This window comes from Bos mutus, chromosome 16 (assembly GCF_027580195.1).
Source record: "Bos mutus isolate GX-2022 chromosome 16, NWIPB_WYAK_1.1, whole genome shotgun sequence".
NCBI lineage: Eukaryota > Metazoa > Chordata > Mammalia > Artiodactyla > Bovidae > Bos > Bos mutus.
Window position 1 is genome coordinate 71,680,128 of NC_091632.1, and position 27,848 is coordinate 71,707,975.

At 37.8% G+C, this 27,848-nt stretch overlaps 1 pseudogene; it reads right to left on the reverse strand.

Annotated features, from left to right (window-relative positions):
- Nucleotides 1-27,848, reverse strand: LOC102281159 (large ribosomal subunit protein uL24 pseudogene; annotated as a pseudogene).

Below are 27,848 nucleotides of genomic sequence, written 5' to 3' on the forward strand. Positions count from 1 at the left end.
CATTTTAACGGTTTTTAATGAAAGCTGTAGACAAGATGACTTTATTCTTGCATCTTCTCAATTGTTTCTTCCTTATATTTGCCCTTTTCCTTTCCTACTTGGCGAGATTTGGCTTTACGTTCCAGGATCTTTTTGTGGTCTTTGTCCAGTTTTAGTCTGGTGATAACCACCTTGCTGGGGTGAGCGCCCACATGGACAGTTGTGCCATTAGCCTTCTCCCGCTGCACTCGTTCAACATAGATGACGTATTTCTTCCTGTAAACCTGGACTACTTTGCCAATTTGCTGCCCTTTGTAGTGCCCTCGTACAACCTGAACTTCATCATCCTTTCAGATGGGCATGGATCGAACGTTGTACTTCTGTCTTAGCTCTTTAGAAAGAGGAGAAGACATAATTTTCCTGAGAATGTGGGAAGGCGCATTGAAATGCCTTTTTCGATTCTTGCTTCGGTCAGAAGTCACAAAGGGATTACGTGGATTTTTATGAGCAGTTTTAAGGTGGTAGGTATTATGGTACTTGAAACTGAGACATCCCTAAGATGATGAGCCTTCCATGAGCTAAGAAATATTTGCCTAAATTTAGATATGCTCAAGGTTTTAATTCAACAGAGACATGCTAGTACAATTAAAAGGTAATTGAGAAGAAATTATGGCTCATATGACTTATTATTTGAAAGTGTTTATATTCCTAGGCCTTTATTCAACAAACATTTATGAAGAGATTTCATATACAATGTACTAGAAACTAAAAAGTATGAAAACATGAAAAACAATGCTGACAATGAGCACCACATTTGTGTAATGAGAAAAGTTATTTGGGGCACAAATGCAGAAAACTGGGTATAAGGTGGCAAGTGTCGTTGAGAGAGACACTGAATAAATTTCCAAGGAGTTTAAAAGAACAAGCCTTGTTTTCTTACAGCATCAATGCAAATATTATGAAGAGACTGACATATTTTTCTTTGAAAGTTGGGTGAAATTTGTATAGAAAGATATGATGCAGGAGGATATTCATTTGAAAGGAGAATAATTAACAAAATATGTTAAGGCAGAAGAGGTATATGAAGTTCTGAAGCATAAATAAAAGGCAGCAGTGGTACATGAAATGGATTTTATGTGCAGGTGAGGATGGCAGAATTAGGAAAGCTTTCTATCTCATGTCACATTTCTTTCCTACAGGGATTTGAAATTCAAAGAAATGTTTTGAATGAGATCATCACTATGACCAAAGCCTGCCTCTCTGGAGAAAGATCTGGTTCTAGTGTGTGGAATTGATGGGAAAAGAGAAAAATCTGACCCTAAAAGAATTAACACTAGGTAACTTTTAGAATAGACACTGTGAGTGCTAAATTATAGGAGTATGTGTGTGCTAGTCGCACTAGTATTGATAGAAAATTGTAATTTAGTGGGAAACAGATAATATTGTCTCATCCATCTTTAACCTTATGAGTAGGAAACCCTATTCTTAAGTCTGTTACTTATATATCACTACTTTTTTAAGGTCAGTTCAGTTTAGTTCACTCGCTCTGTCGTGTCCGACTCTTTGCGACCTCATGGACTGCAGCATGCCAGGCTTTCCCTATCCATCACCAACTCCTGGAGCTTATTCAGACTCATGGCCATCATGTTGGTGAGGCCATTCATCCATCTCATCCTCTGTCGTCCCCTTTTCCTGCTTTCAATCTTCCCCAGCATCAGGGTCTTTTCCAAGGAGTCAGCTCTTCACATCAGGTGACCAAAATATTGAAGTTCCAGCTTCAACATCAGTCCTTCCAATGAACACCAAGGAGTGGTCTCTTTTAGGACTAACTCTCTGGGTCTCCTTGCAGTCCAAGGGACTTTTAAGAGTCTTCTTCAACACCACAGTTCAAAAGCATCAATTCTTCAGCGCTCAGCTTTCTGTACAGTCCAAATCTCACATCCATACGTGGCTACTGGAAAATAGCTTTGACCACACAGACCTTTGCTGACAAGTAATGTCTCTGCTTCTTAATATACTGTCTAGGTTGGTCATAACTTTTCTTCCAAGAAGCAAGCATCTTTTAATTTCATGGCTGCAGTCACATCTACAGCGATTTTGGAGCCCCAAAATAACGTCTCTCACTGTTTCCATTGTTTCCCCATCTATTTGCCATGAAGTGATGGGACCAGATGCCATGATCTTAGTTTTCTGAATGTTGAGTTTTAAGCCAACTTTTTCACTGTCCTCTTTCACTTTCATCAAAAGGCTCTTAATTCTTCTTCACTTTCTGCCATAAGGGTAGTGTCATCTGTGTATCTGAGGTTACTGATATTTCTCCTGGCAATCTTGATTCCAGCTTGTGCTTCATCCAGCCCTGCATTTCTCATGATGTACTCTTTATATAAGCTAACTAAGCAGGGTGACAATATATAGACTTGACGTACTCCATTCCTGATTTGCAACAAGTCTGTTGTTCCATGTCCAGTCAGATTACAAAATTTCATCACATAACACATGAATAACAAGAACATTAATTTCCAAAATAATTTAAGCAGGAATAAGTACCACAAGTACTTTCCAAAACTGTCATCTTTTTCTGGAGGTTTGAGTATATCTATTCTTGTATGCATGGAGAGTATTGTGTGAGAAGAATTTAATAAGCTTTTTGAATTGAATATTCCCTTAGAAAATTTAATTTTTCTAATGTATGGACGCTGAAATTAATGCTCTTATATTTTCTTTATAAATTTCATGATATTACATCAGAATTTCCTCTTTTGCAAAAATATATCATTTCAGGAAAGTTTATAAGTTTTAACTCTTTAAGTATATAAGTATTAACAGTTTTTGGAAAACTAAATACTAACCATTCATTAACACATTATTGTACTATTTTACTTCTTCAGCTTTGGAAGTGATATTAGATAGAGAGCTTCAGGAACACTGATAAGATCACATTTTGTTCTGGTTAGCTAACGGTATGTTAAAAGATATAGGACTTTTCTACACATATCCATGGGACTTCCCTTGTGGCTCAGATGGTAAAGCGTCTGCCTACAATGTGAGAGACCCGGGTTCGATCCCTGGGTCAGGAAGTTCCCCTGGAGAAGGAAATGTCAACCCACTCCAGTATTCTTGCCTGGAAAATCCCATGGACGGAGGAGCCCCGTTGGCTTCAGTTGATGGGGTCGCAAAGAGTCAGACACGAGGATCACAATAAATTGTGGAAAATTCTGAAAGAGATGGGAATACCAGACCACCTGATCTGCCTCTTGAGAAATTTTTATGCAGGTCAGGAAGCAACAGTTAGAACTGGACATGGAACAACAGACTGGTTCCAAATAGGAAAAGGAGTTCGTCAAGGCTGTTTATTGTCACCCTGTTTATTTAACTTATATGCAGAGAACATCATGAGAAACGCTGGACTGGAAGAAACACAAGCTGGAATCAAGATTTCCAGGAGAAATATCAATAACCTCAGATATTCAGACGATACCGCCCTTATGGCAGAAAGTGAAGAGGAACTCAAAAGCCTCTTGATGAAGGTGAAAGTGGAGAGTGAAAAAGTTGGCTTAAAGCTCAACATTCAGAAAATGAAGATCATGGCATCTGGTCCCACCACTTCATGGGAAATAGATGGGGAAACAGTGGAAACAGTGTCACACTTTATTTTTCTGGGCCCTAAAATCACTGCAGATGGTGACTGCAGCCATGAAATTAAAAGACGCTTACTCCTTGGAAGGAAAGTTATGACCAACCTAGATAGCATATTGAAAAGCAGAGACATTACTTTGCCAACAAAGGTTCGTCTAGTCAAGGCTATGGTTTTCCCTGTGGTCATGTATGGATGTGAGAGTTGGACTGTGAAGAAGGCTGAGTGCCAAAGAATTGATGCTTTTGAACTGTGGTGTTAGAGAAGACTCTTGAGAGTCCCTTGGACTGCAAGGAGATCCAACCAGTCCATTCTGAAGGAGATCAGCCCTGGGATTTCTTTGGAAGGAATGATGCTAAAGCTGAAACTCCAGTACTTTGGCCACCTCATGCGAAGAGTTCACTCATTGGAAAAGACCCTGATGCTGGGAGGGATTGGCGGCAGGAGGAGAAGGGGACGACAGAGGATGAGATGGCTGGATGGTATCACTGACTCGATGGACATGAGTCTGAGTGAACTCTGGGAGTTGACGATGGACAGGGAGGCCTGGCATGCTGTGATTCATGGGGTCGCAAAGAGTCGGACACGACTGAGCAACTGATCTGATCTGATCTGATACATATCTATGTGGCAATTATAAGAATCCTTAGATGAAATGATTGCCTATACTTCCCAAGGTATTCAACAGATGACAAAACACACCAATACAGTTGGATTTTGAAATAAAGTCCCAAAGAAAAATAAAATTTTTAAAAATTCTGGAGATGTACATCATAGTGACTATAGGTAATTACATTGTATTATATATTTGAAAACTATTAAAGAGAGTAGATCTTAAAAGTTCTTATCACAAGAAAAAAATTGCAACTATATGTGGTGGTGAATGTAATCTGGACATTGCCATGATCATTTTGCAATACACACAAATACTGAATTATTAATTTGTACACCTACAATTAATATAATGGTATATATTAATTATATCTTAGTAAAACAGAGAAGAATAAATAAGCAAATTGACCAAGGGGTAAGATGTATTTTCATTAAATTTTTTAAATTTTAGTTTCAGGGAGAAATAATTGAAGAAGATAATTAGCGAGTTCTGTTGTAGTTCTAGTGTGTCAAGGGGTTTTCAATTATTTTAAGATTTTTTAGATTCTTTTTTTCCCTTTTGTTACAAGAATAAGAAGACATATTTTATTGGGTAGTAGAAGATGTAAATATAACTGCATAGACAAAAATATTATGAGAAAACAAATGAGAAAAAAACTTATCTGTAATAATGATAAATAACTTTATAATATACATTGTATTTGGGATTGGCACACGAGAATAGGTCAGATTTATGCAGACAGATGGAAGAAAACCATCTTCAACATAGAAAATGCTCAGAGGAAATACACAAAACCTAGAAAATTTGTTTTGAGAGTAGAACTCAATAAAAGTTTTAGTTGACCTTGGCATTTTCATAAATTTAGATGTCATAAGATATATGATATTTGTTCATGATTTAGTGAAAAGGCAATGCTTTTACTTTATTGCTTTTATTTTAAAAAGTAGATAGAAGGTTAAAGAAAAGTTCATTTGAGAGGGAGATATTGAAACTTCAAAAATGTGAGTGAGAGAGATAGAGAATTCACTTAAGAAAAGAAATTAATAGTCCCAGTGAACAGATACAACAGAAGAAAGGGTCACAGTAGTTGCCACTGATTTCCTTATTCATACTTCTTGGCATTCAACAAGCATATCTGCCAAACTTTGCATTAGTTTTCAGGGCACATGGGTGTGCACAAAAGACATAACTTACTTCCATGAAGCATTGGTAGAAAAAGATGTAAAACCATAAAAGATACCTAGATATATGATTACTTATTTTAATAGGAGCTATAATGTAGATAGTACTGTGAGAGAATAATGGTTTAGGCAAAACTGGAGGGCAGTCATTGCTGGAGGAGAACAGTCAAGGCGAAGGAATTTCTAGGTAATGAAATCTGTGAGCACAAACTTGAATTGGGGAGGTCTTCAGTGCTAGAGGAATTATAAGAAGAGGAGAGCTCCTGGAAGCATTCTGACCTAGGGGAAGCATGGCACATGATGAAATCAGGGAGGAAGGCAGAAGAATGATTCATCACTTCCAGCATCACAGATGTGATTTTAAGTACAACTGAAAGACATTATAATGCTTAAGATAATCAATTAAAAATTTTTTTTAATGATTCATAAATCTGGGTGCAGGACATATGAGAAAAAAGAGGAGGGGCGAAATTCTCTCATCTGGGAAGAAATGATAATAGAGACTAATATAGAGGTAGTAGAATTTGTAAAAGTTGAGAGATTTGAGATATTATTTGGAATAGAAACAAGAAGACATTTTAGAGTCTTTTACAAGTGTATTTGAGTCTGTGTGACATTAAAAGTTTAATTTTTAAAAGGTGCATTTTCTAACGGTCAAAATGAATTTGGAAGATAATAGAAATTAATAATATTAACACCTATGTGACACATATTTCCCAGTTAGATTCTAGCTGCTAACAGAGAAGGCAATGGATATATAAACTAAAAACCACATTTTAGACAAATATAATTCCAAAAACTTTAGCTGATATATTATTATAAAAGGCTTCCCAGGTGGCACCAGTCGTAAAAGAATCCTCCTGCCAGTGCAGCAAATACAAGAGATGCAGGTTCCACCCCTGGGTAGGGAAGATCCCCTAACATAGAAGATGGCAACCCATTCCAGTATTTTTTCCTTGAAAATTCCATGGACAGAGGAGACTGGTGGGCTAGAGTCCATGAGATCACAAAGAACTGGATATGACTGAGCAAGCATGCACTCACACACACACATGCACAGACACACAAGCACATCATTCAAAAATATATTCCTGACCAATGTTTTCTTAAACCAAATGGTAGAAAATGTTTCCAATAAGGTACTCGATTATATCATTCCAGTTAAGAATAACACACTGTGAGCTCTGAATTTGTTTATTATTCACTTGAAAATAGTATTACAATATGAAAAAAATGAACTGGGATATTTGTCCCCTCCCTATTTCTTTAAATCAATAAACTTCATTGAGCACAAATTATCAAAAACTGCTGGAAATCCTGTCGGTATAAGTCCTTTGTTTAAAATAATTAAAAAGAAAAAGGAACAAGTTAAGATGGTTATTATTGAAAATGAAAAAGGAGAATTAAGATTTGTTAAAATGACCTCTAATGTTAAGAATCTGGAGAAGGCAATGGCACCCCACTCCAGTACTCTTGCCTGGAAAACCCCATGGATGGAGGAGCCTGGTGGGCTGCAGTCCATGGGGTTGCTAGGGGTCGGACATGACTGAGAGACTTCACTCTCACTTTCCACTTTCATGCATTGGAGAAGGAAATGGCAACCCACTCCAGTGTTCTTGCCTGGAGAATCCCAGGGATGGGGGAGCCTGGTGGGCTGCCATCTATGGGGTCACACAGAGTTGGACACGACTGAAGTGACTTAGCAGCAGCAGCAGCAGCAATATTAAGAATCAAGTACTGCTACATGCAAATATGATTGTTTCACCTGATCATTTTAGGTTGTTCAACACAGCAAATTAGAATGTAGATTGTAAGAACTGCCATTCTTACTGCATTTTATTTTACTGCATGCTGTTTACTGATTTTTGCATACTGGCTACAGATAAGTTTCTAAATAGTGACCTCTCAAAGTAATCAGAATGTTAGAAGAAAAGGCAATTACTGTGTGTCAGTTAAGTGTTATAATAAATTGAATATTCTTTTGTTGAATTTTATAATAAACATTAGTAATATTCATTTCTTTAGTAGGCAGAAAGCCCAAAATTTAAATAAACATTGAAACAGCATGCTTGTATTTTGTTGAGAGTTTATAGGACAAGAGCTAAAGTTTAATCTTGAAGAGAATTTTCCTAAGATTCCTGGCTGTGAAACAATAGAAGACATTTTGGAACAGAGATAAAATAGTTAATACAGTTTACTTAGAATATGGGCAAATCAACAATGATGATTAATTTAATACTCATGTGATAACAAACATAATGTTAATCAATTTTATTATCAATATATTTAGGACAATAAATTTTATTAGTGATTACTAAATTTTCATGGGAATAAGAAACTGCCATGCATTTCAATTTCTAGCCATTAACACAAGTCAGTTAACACAAAGCTGAAAAGTTTTTACCAAAGTTCAATTATATATTTTTAATCTTAACATAGGCTTCTCAGGTGGTTCCAGTGGTAAAGAATCTGCCTGCCAGTGCAGGAGATACAAGAGACATGTATTCAACCCCTGAGCCTGAAAGATTCCCTGGAGGAGGAAATGGTAACCCACTGCCGTATTCTTGCCTGAGAAATGCCATGGACAGATGAGCCTGGCACGCTACAGTCCATGGGGTCGCAGAGAGTAAGACACAACTGAGTATATACAGAGACACAATGTTAACATTCCTCTTTATTGGGTATTTTTACATGACATTATATTCCATTTTTTTTTAATCATAACATTGCTTAATAACACTATGGAGACTCAAGTATTTCATGCATTGTTAAAGCAATTTTATGTTAGAAACTATATTGCAAGCAATTCCTATTAACAAAAAATTCCTATTAAGTTGTCCCTTGTAAATTCAAAACGTTATTTGAAAAATTTAAATATTACTAAGTATTAACTATTAAGATATGGTATAATTAAGTCATTTATTTACATATTTCATAAATCATTATCATATAACACTTTTCCAGCAATGAGTGTCTATCAGTGGGTAAAGAGCTAAACTAACTGCCCTCAAGAACTTTATTATCTAATTTTCTATACAGCAAGTGCAGACACATTTTTTATGGGATCAGATTATGATAATGCTATAAATGAAACAAACAAGGAAAAGATAGTAGTGATGAGAGATATTTACAACTATCAACTGCAAATTTGAAAGACTGCATAAAAAAAAGTGAAATTTTATATATCTGAAAAATTGAATATAAAGATATGTTTCTATAATTTTTTCTATAAAAATGGCTGTAAGGCAAAGGATATTAGATACTCTTGCCATGAAAAGAAAAGTAAAAGTGTTAGTTGTTCAGTCGTGTTCAATTCTGCAACACCATGGACTGAAGCCTACCAAGGCTCCTCTGTTAATGGGATTCTCCAGGCAAGAATACTGGAGTGGATAGCCATTCCCTTTTCCAGGGGAATCTTCCAGATCCAGGGACTGAACCTGGCTCTCCTGCATTGCAGACAGATTCTTTACTGTCTAAGCCACCAGGGAAGCCCATATTCCCACTCAATGTGTATACATACACACACAAGCACACACTCACTATTGCCATGGATCTTGTTGTATTACCTTGCAAGTGAATGTATCCCTTCTTAAGCCTGAAATATACTTGTCTGGAAGTTTATCACTGAAAAAAATTTGCCTAATAATATCACTCTAAGTACGTTTTAAATGATATAGTATTAAATATAGACATCGTATTTTTATCCTAGAATCAACAGTATATAGTAGAATTAATAGCTTTCCATTACTTTCTGACAAAGCTACTCTTGAACAATTGTCCAGAAATCTGAGCCCTTGGAAACCCCTTTAATATCTCTATAATTCCAACCCCTATTTCTCAAGTAGTTAGGCTTTTCAACTTAGGCTCTTTTATTCATTCTTTCAGTTACTAACATAACTTTCCTCATAGATCACTTCATGGCAGATAGATGAGGAAAAAATAGAAATAGTAGAGGATTTAAACTTCTTGGGCTCCAAAATCACTGAAGACAGTGACTGCAGTCATGAAATTAAAAGGCATTTCAGTTCAGTTCAGTTACTCAGTTGTGTCCTACTCTGCAGCACACCAGTCTTCCGTGTCCTTCAAAAACCCCCAAACCTTGCTCAAACTCATGTCCATTGAGTTGGTGATGCAGTCCAACCATCTCATCCTCTGTCGTACCCTTCTCCCACCTTCAATCTTTTCCAGCATCAGGGTCTTTTCCAATGAGTCAGTTCTTCCCAAGTTGGCTAAAGTATTGGAGTTTCAGCTTCAGCATCAGTCCTGCCAATGAATATTCAGGACTGATTTCCTTTAGGATGGACTGGTTTGATCTACTTGCAGTCCAAGGGACTCTCAAGAGTCTTGTCCAACACCACAGTTCAAAAACATCAATTCTTCAGCACCCAGTTTTCTTTATAGTCCAACTCTCACATCCATACAGGACTACTGGAAAAAACATAGCTTTGACTAGACAGATCTCTGTTGGCAAAGTAAAGTCTCTGCTTTTAATACTTTGTCTCGGTTTGTCATAGCTTTTCTTCCAAGGAGCAAGTGTCTTTTAGTTTCACTGATGCAGTCATCATCTGCAGTGATTTTGGAGCACAAGAGAATAATCTTTCACTGTTTTCATTGTTTCCCCTAATATTTGCCATGAAGTGATGGGACCAGATGCCAAGATCTTAATTTTCTGAATGTTGAGTTTTAAGCCAACTTTTCATCTCCTCGTTCACTCTCATCAAGAAGCTCTTTAATTCTTCTTTGCTTTCTACCATAAAGGTGGTGTCATCTGCATATCTAAGGTTATTGATATTTCTCCCAGCAATCTTGATTCCAGCTTGTGCTTCACCCAGCCCAAAGTTTCTCATGATGTACTCTGCATATAACTTAAATAAGCAGGGTGACAATATACAGCCTTGATGTATTCCTTTTCCAATTTTGAACCAGTCTGTTTTCCGATTTCCAATTCTAACTGCTGCTTTTTGACCTGCCTACAGATTTCTCAGGAGGCAGATAAGGTGATCTTGTATACTCATCTCTTTAAGAATTTTCCACAATTTATTGTGATCCCCACAGTCAAAGGCTTTGGCGAGGTCAATAAAACAGAAGTAATTTTTTTTTTTTTTCTGGAACTCTCTTGCTTTCTCAATGATCCAACAGATGTTGGCAAGTTGATCTCTGTTTCCTCTGCCTTTTAAAATCCAGCTTGAACATCTGCAAGTTCTTGGTTCACATACTGTTGAAGCCTCCTTGGAGAAATTTGAACATTACTTTACCAGAGTGTTCTGCTGCTGCTGCTGCTGCTTCAGTCATGTCTGACTCTGTGGGATCCTATAGATGGCAGCCCACCAGGCTCCCTGACCCTGGGATGAGTGCAATTGTGCAGTAGTTTGAACATTCTTTGGCATTGCCTTGCTGAGTTTTCCAAATTTGCTGGCATATTGAGTGCAACACTTTCATAGCATCCTCTTTTAGGGTTTGAAATAGCTCAACTGGAATTCCATCACCTCCATTACCTTTGTTTGTAGTGATGCTTCCTAAGGCCCACTTGACTTCACATTCAAGGATGTCTGACTCTAGGCAAGTGATCACACCATCTTGGTTATCTGGGTCATGAAGATCTTTTTTGTATAGCTTTTCTGTGTGTTCTTGCCACCTCTTCTTAATATCTTCTGCTTCTGTTAGGTCTGTACAATTTCTGTCCTTTATTGTGCCCATTTTTGCATGAAATGTTCCCTTGGTATCTTGAATTTTCTTGAAGAGATCTCTAGTCTTTCCCATTCTATTGTTTTCCTCTATTTCTTTGCATTGATTTCCGAGGAATGCTTTCTTATCTCTCCTTGCTATTCTTTGGAACTCTGCATTCAAATGAGTATATATTTTCTTTTCTCCTTTGCCTTTCACTTCTCTTTTCTCAGCTATTTGTAAGGCCTCTTCAGACAACCATTTTCCCTTTTTGCACGTATTTTTCTTGGTGGTGTTCTTTATCACTGCCTCCTGTACAATTTCACGAGCCTCCATCCATAGTTCTTCAGGCACTCTGTCTATCAGATCTAATCCCTTGAATCTATTTGGCATTTCCCCTGTATATTCACAAGGAATTTGATCTAGGTCATGCCTGAATGATTGAGTTGTTTCCCTACTTTCTTCAATTAAAGTCTGCATTTGGCAATAAAAAAGAATTGATGTTTTCAAACTGTGGTACTGAAAAAGTCTCGAGAGTCTTTTGGACTACAAGAAGATCAAACCAGTCACTCCTAAAGGGAATTAGTCCTGAATATTCACTGGAAGGACTGATGCTGAAGCTGAAGCTCTAATACTTAGGCCATCTGATCCTAAGAGCTGACTCATGAGGAAAGACCCTATGCTGGAAAGATTGAGGGCAGGAGGAGAAGGAGAACAAAGATGAGATGGTTGGATGGCATCACTGACTCAATGGACATGAGTTTAATTAATCTGGGTGATTATGAAGGACAGGGAAGCATGATGTGCTGCAGCCCATGGGGTCACAAAGGGTCAAATAAGACTTAGAGACTTAACAACAACAACCTCATTGATAATGGGTCTTCTCCAACTTATAAATTTCCTTCTTTGAAAGAGCCAGTATCCCATATTCTAAGTACTTGAATATAGCAAATAATATGGACTGAATTAAAAGTGTGTATCATGACTACAATAGAAGAATCTATCACATAATGTACATCTCAGACTGGAAAATTTTCCACCTAGTAAGTTCAAGTAGTGAAGTGAAGAGAATTCACTCAGTTGTGTCTGACTTTTTGGTAACCCATGGACTGGAGCCCTACCAGGCTCCTCCATCCAAGGGATTTTCCAGGCAGCTACTCCAGGTGATATCTGGACCCAGGAATAGAACCCACATCTCTTGTGTTTCCAGCATTGGCAGCAGATTCTTTACCAATGCACCACTTGGAATGCCCTTTTCAGTGTATGGGAAGATGCAAGTGTCTAGGCTCATTGAAATCATTCCTGAGATATGCATCTCAGCTATGTTGGGCCAGAATCCTGAGTTTTCACATTCTAAATTTTCCTCAGGGCTCATTGTAGGGAGTGGCTGCAGTCTGGAGATAGATAGGCATTTACTATCAGTATTTAATACTGGAGATATCAGATATTCTTTCCTTCTTGAGTTACCTCAGGGCTGACCAGCTCACCATCCATGGTGGCTGCAATTGCTGCTGACTGTAACATCCTTGTATATGGATCCAGCAGGAAAAGATTCCATGTCTCAGTTGTCTCGTTATAAAATTATCCCCAAAAACTTAGAATTTGAATACAGCATATCAGTCTACAAGGTAAAGTAAATGAGTAGTACTAGGTTAAATTGCCAACATTAACTGGATCATAGAAAAAGCAAGGGAATTCCAGAAAAACACCTACTTCTGCTTCATAGCCTTTGACTGTGTGGATCACAAAATACTGTGGAAAATTCTTAAAGATATAGGAATACCAGACAACCTTACCTGTTTCCTGAGTCACCTGTATGCAGATCAAGAAGCAACAGTTAGAATCGGACATGGAACAATGGACTGGTTCCAAATTGGGAAAGGAGTATGTCCAGGCTGTACATTGTCACTCTGCTCATTTAACTTATATGCAGAGTACATCAGGAGAAATGCCAGGCTGAATGATGCTCAAGCTGGAATCAAAATTGTCAGGAGAAATATCAATAACCTCAGATATGCAGATGACACCACCCTAATTGCACAAAGTGAAGAATAACTAAAGAGCCTCTTGATGAAAGTGAAAGAGGAGAGTGAAAAAGTTGGCTTAAAACATTCAAAAAACTAAGATCTGATGACATGATCCTTTACATAGAAAACCCTAAAGACTCCACCAGAAAATTACTAGAACTAATCAATGATTATAGTAAAGTTGCAGGATATAAAATCAACATACAGAAATCCCTTGCATTCCTATACACTAATAATGAGAAAACAGAAAGAGAAATTAAGGAAACAATTCCATTCACCATTGCAACGGAAAGAATAAAATACTTAGGAATTTATCTACCTAAAGAAACTAAAGACCTATATATAGAAAACTATAAAACACTGGTGAAAGAAATCAAAGAGGACACTAATAGATGGAGAAATATACCATGTTCATGGATTGGAAGAATCAATATAGTGAAAATGAGTATACTACCCAAAGCAATTTATAGATTCAATGCAATCCCTATCAAGCTACCAACAGTATTCTTCACAGAGCTAGAACAAATAATTTCACATTTTGTATGGAAATACAAAAAACCTCGAATAGCCAAAGCGATCTTGAGAAAGAAGAATGGAACTGGAGGAATCAACCTACCTGACTTCAGGCTCTACTACAAAGCCACAGTTATCAAGACAGTATGGTACTGGCACAAAGACAGAAATATAGATCAATGGAACAAAATAGAAAGCCCAGAAATAAATCCACGCACATATGGACAACTTATCTTTGACAAAGGAGGCAAGAATATATAATGGATTAAAGACAATCTCTTTAACAAGTGGTGCTGGGAAATCTGGTCAACCACTTGTAAAAGAATGAAACTAAAACACTTTCTAACACCATATACAAAAATAAACTCAAAATGGATTAAAGATCTCAATGTAAGACCAGAAACTATAAAACTCCTAGAGGAGAACATAGGCAAAACACTCTCCGACATACATCACAGGAGGATCCTCTATGACCCACCTCCCAGAATATTGGAAATAAAAGCAAAAATAAACAAATGGGACTTAATTAAACTTAAAAGCTTCTACACAACAAAGGAAACTGTTAGCAAAGTGAAAAGGCAGCCTTCAGAATGGGAGAAAATAATAGCAAATGAAGCAACTGACAAACAACTAATCTCAAAAATATATAAGCAACTCCTACAGCTCAACTCCAGAAAAATAAATGACCCAATCAAAAAATGGGCCAAAGAACTAAATAGACATTTCTCCAAAGAAGACATACAGATGGCTAACAAACACATGAAAAGGTGCTCAACATCACTCATTATCAGAGAAATGCAAATCAAAACCACTATGAGATACCATTTCACCCCAGTCAGAATAGCTGTGATCCAAATGTCTACAAGCAATAAATGCTGGAGAGGGTATGGAGAAAAGGGAACCCTCTTACATTGTTGGTGGGAATGCAAACTAGTACAGCCACTATGGAGAACAGTGTGGAGATTCCTTAAAAAACTGGAAATAGAACTGCCTTATGATCCAGCAATCCCACTGCTGGGCATACACACCGAGGAAACCAAAAGGGAAAGAGACACGTGTACTCCAATGTTCATCGCAGCACTGTTTATAATAGCCAGGACATGGAAGCAACCTAGATGTCCATCAGCAGATGAATGGATAAGAAAGCAGTGGTACATATACACAATGGAGTATTACTCAGCCATTAAAAAGAATACATTTGAATCAGTTCTAATGAGGTGGATGAAACTGGAGCCTATTATACAGAGTGAAGTAAGCCAGAAAGAAAAACACCAATACAGTATACTAATGCATATATATGGAATTTAGAAAGATGGTAACAATAACCCTGTGTATGAGACAGCAAAAGAGACACTGATGTATAGATCAGTCTTATGGACTCTGTGGGAGAGGGAGAGGGTGGGAAGATTTGGGAGAATGGCATTGAAACATGTATAATATCATGTATGAAACAAGTCACCAGTCCAGGTTCAATGCATGATACTGGATGCTTGGGGCTGGTGCACTGGGACGACCCAGAGGGATGGTATGGGGAGGGAGGTGGGAGGAGGGTTCAGGATGGGGAACACATGTATACCTGTGGCAGATTCATTTTGATATTTGGCAAAACTAATACAATATTGTAAAGTTTAAAAATAAAATAAAATAAAAAATAAGATCTGGCATCTGGTCCCATCACTTCACGGCAAATAGATGGGAAAACAATGGCAACTGTGATAAACTTTATTTTCTTGAGCTCCAAAATCAGTGTGGACAGTGACTGCAGACATGAAATTAGAAGATATTTCTATTTGGAAGAAAAGCTATGTCAAACCTGGAGAGTATATTAAAATGTAGAGACATCACTTTGCTGTCAAAGATCCATTTTGTCAAAGCTATGGTTTTTCCAGTAGCCATGTATGGATGTAAGAGTTGGACCAGAAATAAGACTGAGTACCAAATAATTAATGCTTTTGAACTGTGGTTCTGGAGAAGACTCTTCAGAGTCCCTTTGGCAGCAAGGAGATGGAACTAGTTGGAGATCAATGCAAGAGATGCAAGAGACACAGCTTTGATCCCTGGGTTGGGAAGGTCCCCTGGAGGAGAGCATGGCAACCCACTCCAGTATTCTTGCTTGGAAAATCCCATAGATGGAGGAGACTGGCAGACTACAGTCTATGGGGTTGGAGAGTCGGACACAACTGAAGCGACTTAGCACATATGTCCATATTATGTGTGATCTTTAGTCGACCTAAAACAAAAGTTCCCTATGAACATACAGAAAAACAAAATGAATGGGGAGAAGAAAGTACCGTACAAAGTTGAGTTACTTAATGATTCATGGGCTTCCCTGATGGCTCAAACAGTAAAGAATCTGCCTGCAATACAGAAGATCTGGGTTTAATCCCTGGATAGCGAAGATCCCTGGAGAAGGAAATGGGAACCCACTACAGTATTCTTGCCTGGGAATCCCATGGACAGAGGACCCTGGCAGGCTACAGTCCATGGGGTCGCAAAGAGTCAGAAACAACTGAGTGACTATCACTTACTCACTCATACCATGTAATAATCTCATTAGCATTTTCTACAGATACTGGATTTGACAAATTAGCTATTCACAGAATAGAGAAAACTTGGTAACATTTGATAAAATGAAAAATATAGTAGCTGTAGGGCCCGGTATTCCATGAAAAATTAAAAAAAGGAACCTACATTTCATCACTAAAAGATAAACATTGCAAACATAAAGCTTGATACGAAAATATTTTGGAATGTTTACCTCATATCTGCCCCTTTCTTAATCAATGCTGCTGCTGCTAAGTCGCTTCAGTCGTGTCCAACTCCATGAGACCCCATAGATGGCAGCCCACCAGGCTCCCCCATCCCTGGGATTCTCCAGGCAAGAACACTGGAGTGGGTTGCCATTTCTTTCTCCAATGCATGAAAGTGAAAAGTGAAAGTGAAGTCGCTCAGTTGTGTCCGACTCTTCACGACCCCATGGACTGCAGCCTACTAGTCTCCTCCATCCATGGGGTTTTCCAGGCAAGAGTACTGGAGTGGGGTGCTATCGCCTTCTCCTTTATTTATCCATGGTAGCCAATTAAAGAGTTTATTTTTAGTATAGAAATTACAAAGAATATTACAATATTATTAATTGAGTAATACTAATGTAATGACATTTCCCAAGACTGTGTATATTGCTTTTGGTTGCTTATTGCTCAGGGGCAAATAAAATAACTCAATAAATTCATGCCAATACTGAGATTTTCTTTCTAAATACCATTCTTCATTGTGATCTTTTCTTTAAATCTACCTAAATGAGAATGAGTTCATTTAGATTCTATAATATTTTAAATATCTCCATGAAACTTTTAAAGAATACTGCATACTGTGTAAGAATACTTAAAATAAATCTCTGATTAACCAGATAGCATAAGAAATAATGGGAATATATTTAAGATGCAGTTCTTTAAAGGTAAGAAATATGTCCTGGACTTCCCTGGCATTCCAGTGGTAAAGACCATGTTGCCAATGCAATGGGTGCAGGTTTGATCCTTGGTTAGGCAACTAAGATCCCATGTAATGTGCAGCATAGCAAAAAAAAAGTCCCAGTCAAGATATCAGACAACAGAGGAAATAGAGACAGTGATTTATATTATTGTAAAGGAATAGATGATCTTCTAATTAAATACAAATATGCATTATTTATTATCTTGAAAGCTAATTTGATAAAGATCCCTAAAATAACTTGAAATTTCCCCATATACAAGAGCTTTTGTAAACACTGATCCCTTATGAATGTTGTGAAAATTTTTAGTGGAGTATCATACCAAGTAACAGAGAAACATGTTAAAGCATCATTTTTCTCTCATATTTTGAAAGACAAGCTTTTTCCTTTTCTATTTTCCTTGATTTTTATTTTGCTAGGATATTCTAGATAAAAATTTTGGACAATCAAAGAATAATTCCTAGAATAATTTTTAGTTATACATCTGAAACACCCATTTACCATGCCATATTGTATTATCACCAACAATTACTGCTTTTAATGAAAAACTCTTTCATTGTGACAAGCAGCAGGCCCTCCACATTATTTCTACATATGCAAATATGTTCTTGAAATACATACAATAGCAGCATCCATTTCTTTGTTTAGTGGTGGTTGATGAAACTTTAAACTGAGGCATATATTTATCTTCCTTTGACATTCATGATCAATAGTATGCATTAGAAAACAGTGAATTTGTGTTGTTATAGAAATATTTGATCGTAGGATGAGTAGAGTTAAGATCCAGAAATAGTTGAAGGTCTTTAAACTCTTTTGATTTGTGTCACATGTATCAGGAAGAAATAATTTCTTCTTCCTCTCAAATGTGATTTCAGTATCAAATATTATAAATAAATATCCCTTCTAGCTATTTGGGGGAGAGTTCATTTTCATGAACATGTTAGTCATTGTTGTTACACATTTTCAACACAGATTCTCCTGCATCCTCTCTTGTTGCTATAATTAGATATCTGTATACCCTTGTCTTTTGATCTTTTATTGTCTTTGCTAGCTAACATTTAACAAAATGACCATGTTATTTTTAGGAAACTTAAAACAGCTATTCTCATGTCAAAGCTTAATTTGATATTGCTGTTTATATTATAAAAATTAACTTCTCCAATAATAAATGCTTATAATTTCAGAAAATATACTGTGTGATGCATGAAGTGACGGAGAAGGCAATGGCACCCCACTCCAGTACTCTTGCCTGGAAAATCCCATGGATGGAGGAGACTGGTAGGCTGCAGTCCATGGGGTCGCTAGAGTCAGACACAACTGAGCGACTTCCCTTTCACTTTTCACTTTCATGCATTGGAGAAGGAAATGGCAACCCACTCCAGTGTTCTTGCCTGGAGAATCCCAGGGACGGGGGAGCGTGGTGGGCTGCCATCTATGGGGTTGCACAGAGTCAGACATGACTGAAGAGACTTAGCAGCAGCAGCAGCAGCATGAAGTGAAGTTAAACTCTAGATATTTGACTGCAATATTAATAAGCAGGGGTTGGATTATCTTCTTACTTGCAAAACTGAGTATTTTCATTGCTTTCTGATTTCTAGGAAATTTGTGACTCTTTGATTGAAATTCAGGCTTCTCTTGTGGCTCAGCTGGTAAAGAATCCGCCTGCAATGTGGGAGACCTGGATTTGATCCCTGGGTTGGGAAGATCCCCTGGAGAAGGGAAAGGCTACCCACTCCAGTGTTCTGGCATGGAGAATTCTATGGACTGTATAGTTCATGGGGTTGCAAAGAGTTGGATACGACTGAGTGATTTTCACTTTCACTTTCTTTCACTTCATACATACACATACATATATACATATATTACACACACACACACACACACACAGACATGGGCTTCCCTGGTGGCTCAGATTGTAAAGAATCTGCCTGCCATGAGGGAGACCCAGGTCCCATCTCTGGGTCAAGAAGATCCCCTGGAGAAGGGAATGGCAATCCACTCCAGGATTCTCACATGGACATTCCATGGACAGAGGAGTCTGGCAGTCTACCATTCATGGGGTCACAAAGAGTCAGACACAACTGAGTGACTAACATTTTCACTTTCATACACAGACACACATATATATGTGTGTATATATATATATATGTGTGTGTGTGTGTGTGTGTGTGTGTGTGTATATGTATGCATGCTAAGTTGCTCTAGTCCTGTCTGACTCTCCATGACCTCATGGACTATAGCCCGCCATTCTTCTCTGTCCATGGGATTCTCCAGGCAAGGATACTGCAGTAGGCTGCCATGCCCTCCTTCAGGGGATCTTCCCAACCCAGGGATGGAACCCACATCTCTTATGTCTCCTGAATTTGCGTGTGGGTTTTTCACCACTAGTGCCACCTGAGAAGCCCATATATATGTATATATGACTCTATTAACTTAATCTGATATTTGGTAACAAAAACTGCAATATGGAATTTTAGGATTAATTAACATATACCACTGAAGAGAGAAAAAATTACAAGATTGGGTTTCAGTTACTAGTATTGTCAATTTTAGAACTTATTAAAAAGTAAATTATATTTATGGTAATTATAATAGTTACATAACATTCTACTTTTTAAAGGAAATGGAATTAGATTTCTGAAAGTCTAAGAATATAAACAAAGGTGATAGAATTTATACCTGCTCTGCTCTTTTGGACAATGTAGTTTCTGTTGGGAATGAGTGGAAGGTCCTAAAATGTTAAATAATGTTTTTAAATAAAAGTCAATCAAGAAAGATATATTTATGAGATCTGGAGTCAAATGCCCAATTGCAAATCTTGGCTCAGCCAATTACTGCTACAATGCTGGGAAATTTATTTAGTATCTTTGAAAAAGTTTCCTCAACTGAAAGATGAAGAATAAAAACATTTAACTTGAAGGATTACTATGAGGATTTATGAAATCATATAAAGAATCTAGGGTTTAACCTATATTTTCTCAATACATTATTATTATTATACCACACTCTAAGGAGTATGAGATTTTGAGGGACTATTTTGAGGGGAAAAAAATACACAGGAATCTGTGTATTAGATTCCTATTGCTGCAATAGCAAATGACCACACACAAGGGGTTACAACACATACAATTATTATCTTAAATTTTTGTAGGTCAGAAATCTGATACAATTCTGACTGAGCTAAAAGCAAGCTGTCATCAGGGCTGACTTCTTTGTGGAGGTTCTGGAGTGGAATTTATTTCCTTGCCTTTTCTAGCTAGTGGCCCCCATCTATCTTCACAGCCCTTAGCACTGGTAGAGTCTTTCTCACCCAGTATCACTCAGGCATTTTCTTGGTTTTGTATACCTCTTTTACTTCTAAGAATCCTTGTGATTGCACTGAGTCTACCTGGATAATCCAGAGTAATTCCTATTTTAAGGATAGATGATTAGCAAACTTTAATTTCATCTGCAACTTTCATTCCCCCTGACATGTCACCTAGCATATTAATAGGTTTCAAAGATTAGAATGTGGAAATTGGGGGTGGGCATTATTGTGCCTACCACAATCTGTGTAATATATATTTTGTTTCATAAAGTGTAGACTAAGTCAATTAGCATTTCACAAACTGTTTCACAAAATACAAAGAAAAGTGTTGTATGTGGGCAGTTTGTAACATACAAAAATTACAAGATGTATTCAGTGATCTCCACTAGGAGAGATCATACTTTGGATATACAGGGGGCCAACAAACACATGAAAAGATGCTCAACATCATTAATTATTAGAGAAAAGCAAGTCAAAACTACAGTGAGGTATCACTTCACACCAGTCAGAATGACCATCATCAAAAAGTGTATGAAAAATAAATGCTGAACAGGGTGTGAAGAAAAGGGAACCCTCCTACACTGTTGATGGGGATTCAGTTCAGTTCAGTTCAGTTCAGTCACTCAGTTGTGTCCAACTCTTTGCTACCCCATGAATCGCAGCAGGCCAGGCCTCCCTGTCCATCACCAACTCCCGGAGTTCACTCAGACTCACGTCCATCGAGTCAGTGATGCCATCCAGCCATCTCATCCTCTGTCGTCCCCTTCTCCTCCTGCCCTCAATCCCTCCCAGCATCAGGGTCTTTTCCAATGAGTCAACTCTTCCCATGAGGTGGCCAAAATACTGGAGTTTCAGCTTTAGCATCATTCCTTCCAAAGAAATCCCAGGGCTGATCTCCTTCAGAATGGACTGGTTGGATCTCCTTGCAGTCCAAGGGACTCTCACGAGTCTTCTCCAACACCACAGTTCAAAAGCATCAATTCTACAGCGCTCAGCTTTCTTCACAGTCCAAGTCTCACAGCCATACATGACCATGGAAAAACCATAGCCTTGACTAGATGGACCTTTGTTGGCAAAGTAATGTCTCTGCTTTTCAATATGCTATCTAGGTTGGAAATAACTTTTCTTCCAAGGAGTAAGCATCTTTTAATTTCATGGCTGCAGTCACCATCTGCAGTGATTTTGGAGCCCCCCAAAATAGTCTGACACTGTTTCCACTGTTTCCCTATCTATTTCTCATGAAGTGATGGGACCGGATGCCATGATCTTCATTTTCTGAATGTTGAGTTTTAAGCCAACTTTTTCACTGTCTTCTTTCACTTTCATCAAGAGGCTTTTTAGTTCCTCTTCACTTTCTGCCATAAGGGTGGTGTCATCTGCATATCTGAGGTTATTGATATTTCTCCTGGCAATCTTGATTCCAGCTTGTGTTTCTTCCAGCCTAGCATTTCTCATGATGTACTTTGTATAGAAGTTAAATAAGCAGGGTGACAATATACAACCTTGACGTACTCCTTTTCCTATTTGGAACCAGTCTGTTGTTCCATGTCCAGTTCTAACTGTTGCTTCGTGACTTGCATACAAATTTCTCAAAAGGCAGGTCAGGTGGTCTGGTATTCCCATCTCTTTCAGAATTTTCCACAGTTTCTTGTGATCCACACAGTCAAAGGTTTTGACATAGTCAATAAAGCAGAAATAGATGTTTTTCTGGAACTCTCTTGCCTTTTCGATAATCCAGCGGATGTTGGCAATTTGGTCTCTGGTTCCTCTGCCTTTTCTTAAACCAGCTTGGAATTTGGAAGTTCACGGTTCACGTATTGCTGAAGCCTGGCTTGGAGAATTTTGAGCATTACTTTACTAGCCAGTGAGATGATGGGGATTAGTGCAACCACTATGGAGAACAGTATGGAGGTTCCTTATAAAACTAAAAATATAGCTACACTGTGATCCAGGAATCCCACTACATGGTGTATATCTAGATAAAACCATAATGAAAAGATACATGCACCCCAATGTTCATTGCAGTACTATTTACAATTGTCAATACATAAAAGAAACCTAAACATCCATTTAGAGAGGAATAGATAAAGAAGATGTGGTACATAAATACAATGGAACATTACTCAGCCATGAAAAGGATGAAAAAATACCATTTGCAGCAACAAGGATGATCTAGAGATTATTATATTAAGTGAAGTAAGTCAGACAGAGTAATAAAAATATCACAATATCACTTGTATGTGGAATTTTGAAAAATGATACAAATAACTTATTTACAAAACAAAAATAGACTCACAGACAAAGAAAACAAACTTATAGTCATCAAAGATGAAAGGTGCAGGTAGAGAGAGATAAATGAAAAGCTTGGGATTACCATACACATGCTATTATATATAAAATAAAATAATCAGTAAGTAGCTACTGTACAGCACAGAGAACTCTACTCAATATTCTGTAATAACCTAGAAGGGAAAGGAATCTGAAAAAAAAAAAGACATAACTATAACTAATTTTGCTGTACACATGAAACTAGCACAGCATTGTAAATCAATTATATTCTAATATAAAATAAAAATTAAAGGGTAAAAAAGCACAGAATTATAGAAAGGATTCTAATTCACTATTTCAGCATAAGATTTTTGGTAGAGGGGAAAAGCTTCATTTTGTGAATCAGGACCCAAACTCAATCGTTTCTTTATACCTACTAAATTACCATATAAATTAAAGACTCTAAGATGCACTTATGCCCCACACTTCAACATCTTTGAATCATGATGCATCTTATAATTATTGAAATAACTTTAATGAGGAGTTTAAAAAAAAAAACAGTGTTACAGAAAATAATGTTATGTCTTATAATCTTCCAGCAATTTTGATTTTATAATATGTGATAATGATCCTCATCAAAATGTGTCCTTCCTAATTTCTTATTTAAAAGTAAGATTCTAAGAAAATAAGAAATGTAAGTCATACTCTATTATATTTCTATTTCATTTGAATACATGGAATTTTTGCTCTGCTATATGAATTATTTAATTTGGTATGGAAAAATTATAAACTTTATACTGAAGGCTTATGGTCTTATAAGTTTTTATCTTTGGTATCAAATAATACCAATTTTGTTAACAATTGATGCTTAAATGAGTTCCACATTTTACGAACTAATAAAATAATTATGTTTGTAATCAAGATAATTTGTTATTCACAAATAGGTTTCATTTCCAGATGATTTTCCAAGGCTAGTTTTCTACCTCATGTGTTTTTTTATTCACATTTATAAGTTCTTTCATGATAAGGAACATAAGAACTTTAACATACTCTAATGAATTTAGTACATTAGTAAAAGTAATTGGTGAAGCCACCATAGGAAACAATACGGAGGTTCCTCAAAAAAGTTAAAAATAGAACTGCAATAAAATGCAGCATTCCACTTCTGGGTATTCATTCAAAGAATACAAAAACAGTAACTTGAAAAGTTATCTGCACTCCCATATTCATTGCAGCATTATTTATAATAGCCAAGATATGGTAAAAACCTAAGTGACTAGTGATGAATGAATAGATTTTAAAAATATGACACACACAGAAATATTACTCAGCCATAAAAGAGAAGGACATTTTGTCATTTGTGACAACACAGATAGACTATGATGACATTATGCTAAGTGAAAAAAGTCAGAAAAAGACACTTCCCAATACTATACAGTAGGGCACTGTTTATTTCATATATAGTAGTTTGTATCTGCTAATCCTAAACTCCTAACTTATCTCTCCTTTGGGGTGCTGCAGCCCATGGGATGGCAGAGTCGACATGACTTAGATACCTACCCAACAACAACAACACCCCCTTTCTCCTTTGGTAACCATTTATTTGTTTTCTGTAAGTCTACTTCTATTTTGTAAATACGTTCATTTGTATCATATTTTAGATTCTACATATAAGTGATAACATGGTATTTGGATTATTCTTTCTTCACTCAGTATGATAATCTTTGCTGCTACTGCTAAGTCCTTCAGTCGTGTCCGACTCTGTGTGACCCCATAGACGGCAGCCCACCAGGCTCCCCTGTCCCTGGGATTCTCCAGGCAAGAACACTGGAGTGGGTTGCCATTTCCTTCTCCAATGCATGAAAGTGAAAAGTGAAAGTGAAGTCGTTCAGTCATGTCTGACTCTTTGCGACCCCATGGACTGCAGCCTACCAGGCTCCTCTGTCCATGGGATTTTCCAGGCAAGAGTACTGGAGTGGGGTGCCATTGCCTTCTCCATAATAATCTTTAGATCCACCCATATTGCTGCAAATGGCATTTTGTGACAAACCAACAGACAACATAATACTCAATGGTGCAAAGCTGAAATTCTTCCTACTAAAATCTGTGATGAGACAAAGATGCCCACTCTCACCATTTATATTTAATATTGTATTGGAAATCTTATCCAGAGAATTGATGAGGGAAAAAAAACCCAAAGTAACCAACTTGAAAGAGAAGAGGTAAAATTGTCATTATATGCAAATGACATGACTATATATAGAAAACTCTAAAGACTCAACACAAAAACTACTGGAACTGATAAATGAATTCAGCAAGGTAGCAGGATCTAAGATTAGCTTACAGAAATCAGTTGCAATGAGATATCAGGAAAGGAAAGCAAAAGACAATCCCTTTTAAAATTGCATTAAAAATAAAGTATTGACTACTTGGGAATATACCTGACCAAAGAGATGAAAAACATAAGCTGACAGCTATAACACATCGATAAAATTAAAGGTAATCAAGGAAATGGAAAAATATCCCATAATCTTGAATTCAAAGAATTAATATTGTTAAAATGTTCACAATACCCAAAGAAATCTATATATTTAATGTGATCCCTATCAAACTTAAAAAGTTTATAAATAACAAAAGCTTGAAAGGATGTGGAGAGAGGAGAATCCTACTACACCGTTGGTGGCAATGTAAATTGGTATAGCCATTATTGAAGAAAAAAAAAACATGGAGGTTCCTTAAAAAAAATAAAAATAGTGCTGCCATATGATCCAACAATCACACTGCTGGGCATTGTTGTTCTTCAGTCCCTTAGTCATGTCTGACTTTTTGCAACCCCATGGACTGCAACAAGCTTCCCTGTCCTTCACCACCTCCTGCAGCTTGCTGAAACTCATGTCCATTGAATTGGTGATGCTATCCAACCATCTGATCCTCTGTCATTTCCATTTCCTCCTGCCTTCAATCTTTCCCAGCATGAGGGTCTTTTCTAATGAGTCAGCTCTTCACATCAGGTAGCCAAAGTATTGAAGCTTCAGCTTCAGCATTAGTCCTTCCAATGAACATTCAGGACTGATTTCCTTTAGGATGGACTGGTTTGATTTCCTTGCAGCCCAAGGGACACTCAAGAGTCTTTTCTAACACCACAGTTCAAGAGCATCAATTCTCCAGTGCTTAGATTTCTTTATGGTCCAAATTTCACATCCATATGTGACAATTGGAAAAACCATAGCTTTGACTAGACGGACTTTTTTTTTTAATATGCTGTCTAGGTTGTTCATTGGAGAAGGCAATGGCACCCCACTCCAGTACTCTTGCCTGGAAAATCCCATGGACAGAGGAGCCTGGAAGGCTGCAGTCCATGGGGTCGCTGAGGGTCAGACCTGACTGAGCGACTTCGCTTTCACTTTTCACTTTCATGCATTGGAGAAGGAAATGGCAACCCACTCCAGTGTTCTTGCCTGGAGAATCCCAGGGACGGTGGAGCCTGGTGGGCTGCCGTCTGTGGGGTCGCACAGAGTCGGACACGACTGAAGCGACTTAGCAGCAGCAGGTTGTTCATAGCTTTTCTTTCATGGAGCAAGCCTCTTTTAATTTCATGGCTGCAATCTCCATCTGCTGCGATTTTGTAGCTCAAGAAAATAGTGTGTTAATGTTTCCATTGTTTCCCCATCTCTTTGCCATGAAGTAATGGGACCAGATGCAATGATCTTAGTTTTTTGAATGTTGAGTTTTAAGTCAACTTTTTTACTCTCCTCTTTCCTTTCATCAAGAGGCTTTTTAGTTCCTATTCACTCTCTACCATTAGGGTGGTGTCATCTGCATATCTGAAGTTATTGATATTTCTCCCAGCAATCTTAATTCCAGCTTGTGCTTCATCCAACCAGGCATTTCACATGATGTACTCTGCATGTAAATTAAATAAACAGGGTGACAATATGCACCCTTGACATACTCCTTTCCTAGTTTGAAGCCAGTCTGTTGTTCCATGTCCAGTTCTAACTCCTGCTTCTTGACCTCTAAACAGATTTCTCAGGAGGCAGGTCAGGCGGTCTGGTATTTCTATCTCTTTCAGAATTTTCCACAGATTGTTGTCATCCATACAGTCAAAGGCTTTGACATAGTCAAAAAAGCAGAAATAGATGTTTTTCTGGAACTCTTGCTTTTCTATATTCCAAAGGATGTTAGCCATTTGATCTCTGGTTCCTCTGCCTTTTTAAATCCAGCTTGAATGTCTGGAGGTTCTTGGTTCAAATATTGTTAAAGTCTTGCTTGGAGAATTTTGAGCATTTATTTGCTAGCATGTTGCTGCTGCTGCTGCTGCTAAGTCGCTTCAGTCGTGTCCGACTCTGTGCGACCCCATAGACAGCAGCCCACCAGGCTCCCCTGTCCCTGGGATTCTCCAGGCAAGGACACTGGAGTGGGTTGCTATTTCCTTCTCCATGCTAGCATGTTAGATGCGTGCAATTCTGCAGTAGTTTGAACATTCTATGGCATTGCCTTTCTTTGTGATTGAAATGAAAACAGACATTTTCCAGTCCTGTGAAAATGCCACTGCTGAATTTTCCAAATTTGCTGGCATATTGAGTGCATCACTTTAACAGCATTATCTTTTAGGATTTGAAATAATTCTGCTGGAATTCCATCACCTCTGCTAGCTTTGTTCAGAGTGATGCTTCCTAAGGTCCACTTAACTTTGTACTCCAGGATGTCTGGCTCTAGGTGAGTAATCACACCATCATGGTTATATGCCTCATGATCCAGAGAAAACTCAAATTCAAAAAGATACATGCACCCCAGTGTTTAAACCAGCATTATTTTCTATAATTAAGACACTGAAGTAACCCAAACATCCATCTACAGATGAATGGATAAAGAAGGTGTGACAGATACACACACACACAATAGAAACTACCCACTTTTTAATGCTAAATAATATTCCACACTAAGTGCGGGCGGCTACACTAAGCATGGCCAAGAGGAGCTACCCCACGTCCGAGGTCAGAGGCAGAAGCTGGGAGGACCCCATACCCGAAGGGCGGCAGCCAAGAGGAGTTACCCCACGTCCGAGGTCAGGAGCAGCGGCCGAGAGTGCCAGTCTGCAATGGCTCAGGAACGGCCGAGAAGAGCTACCTGATGTTCAAGGTCAGGGGCGATGGCCGGGAGGAGCTCCCCCAT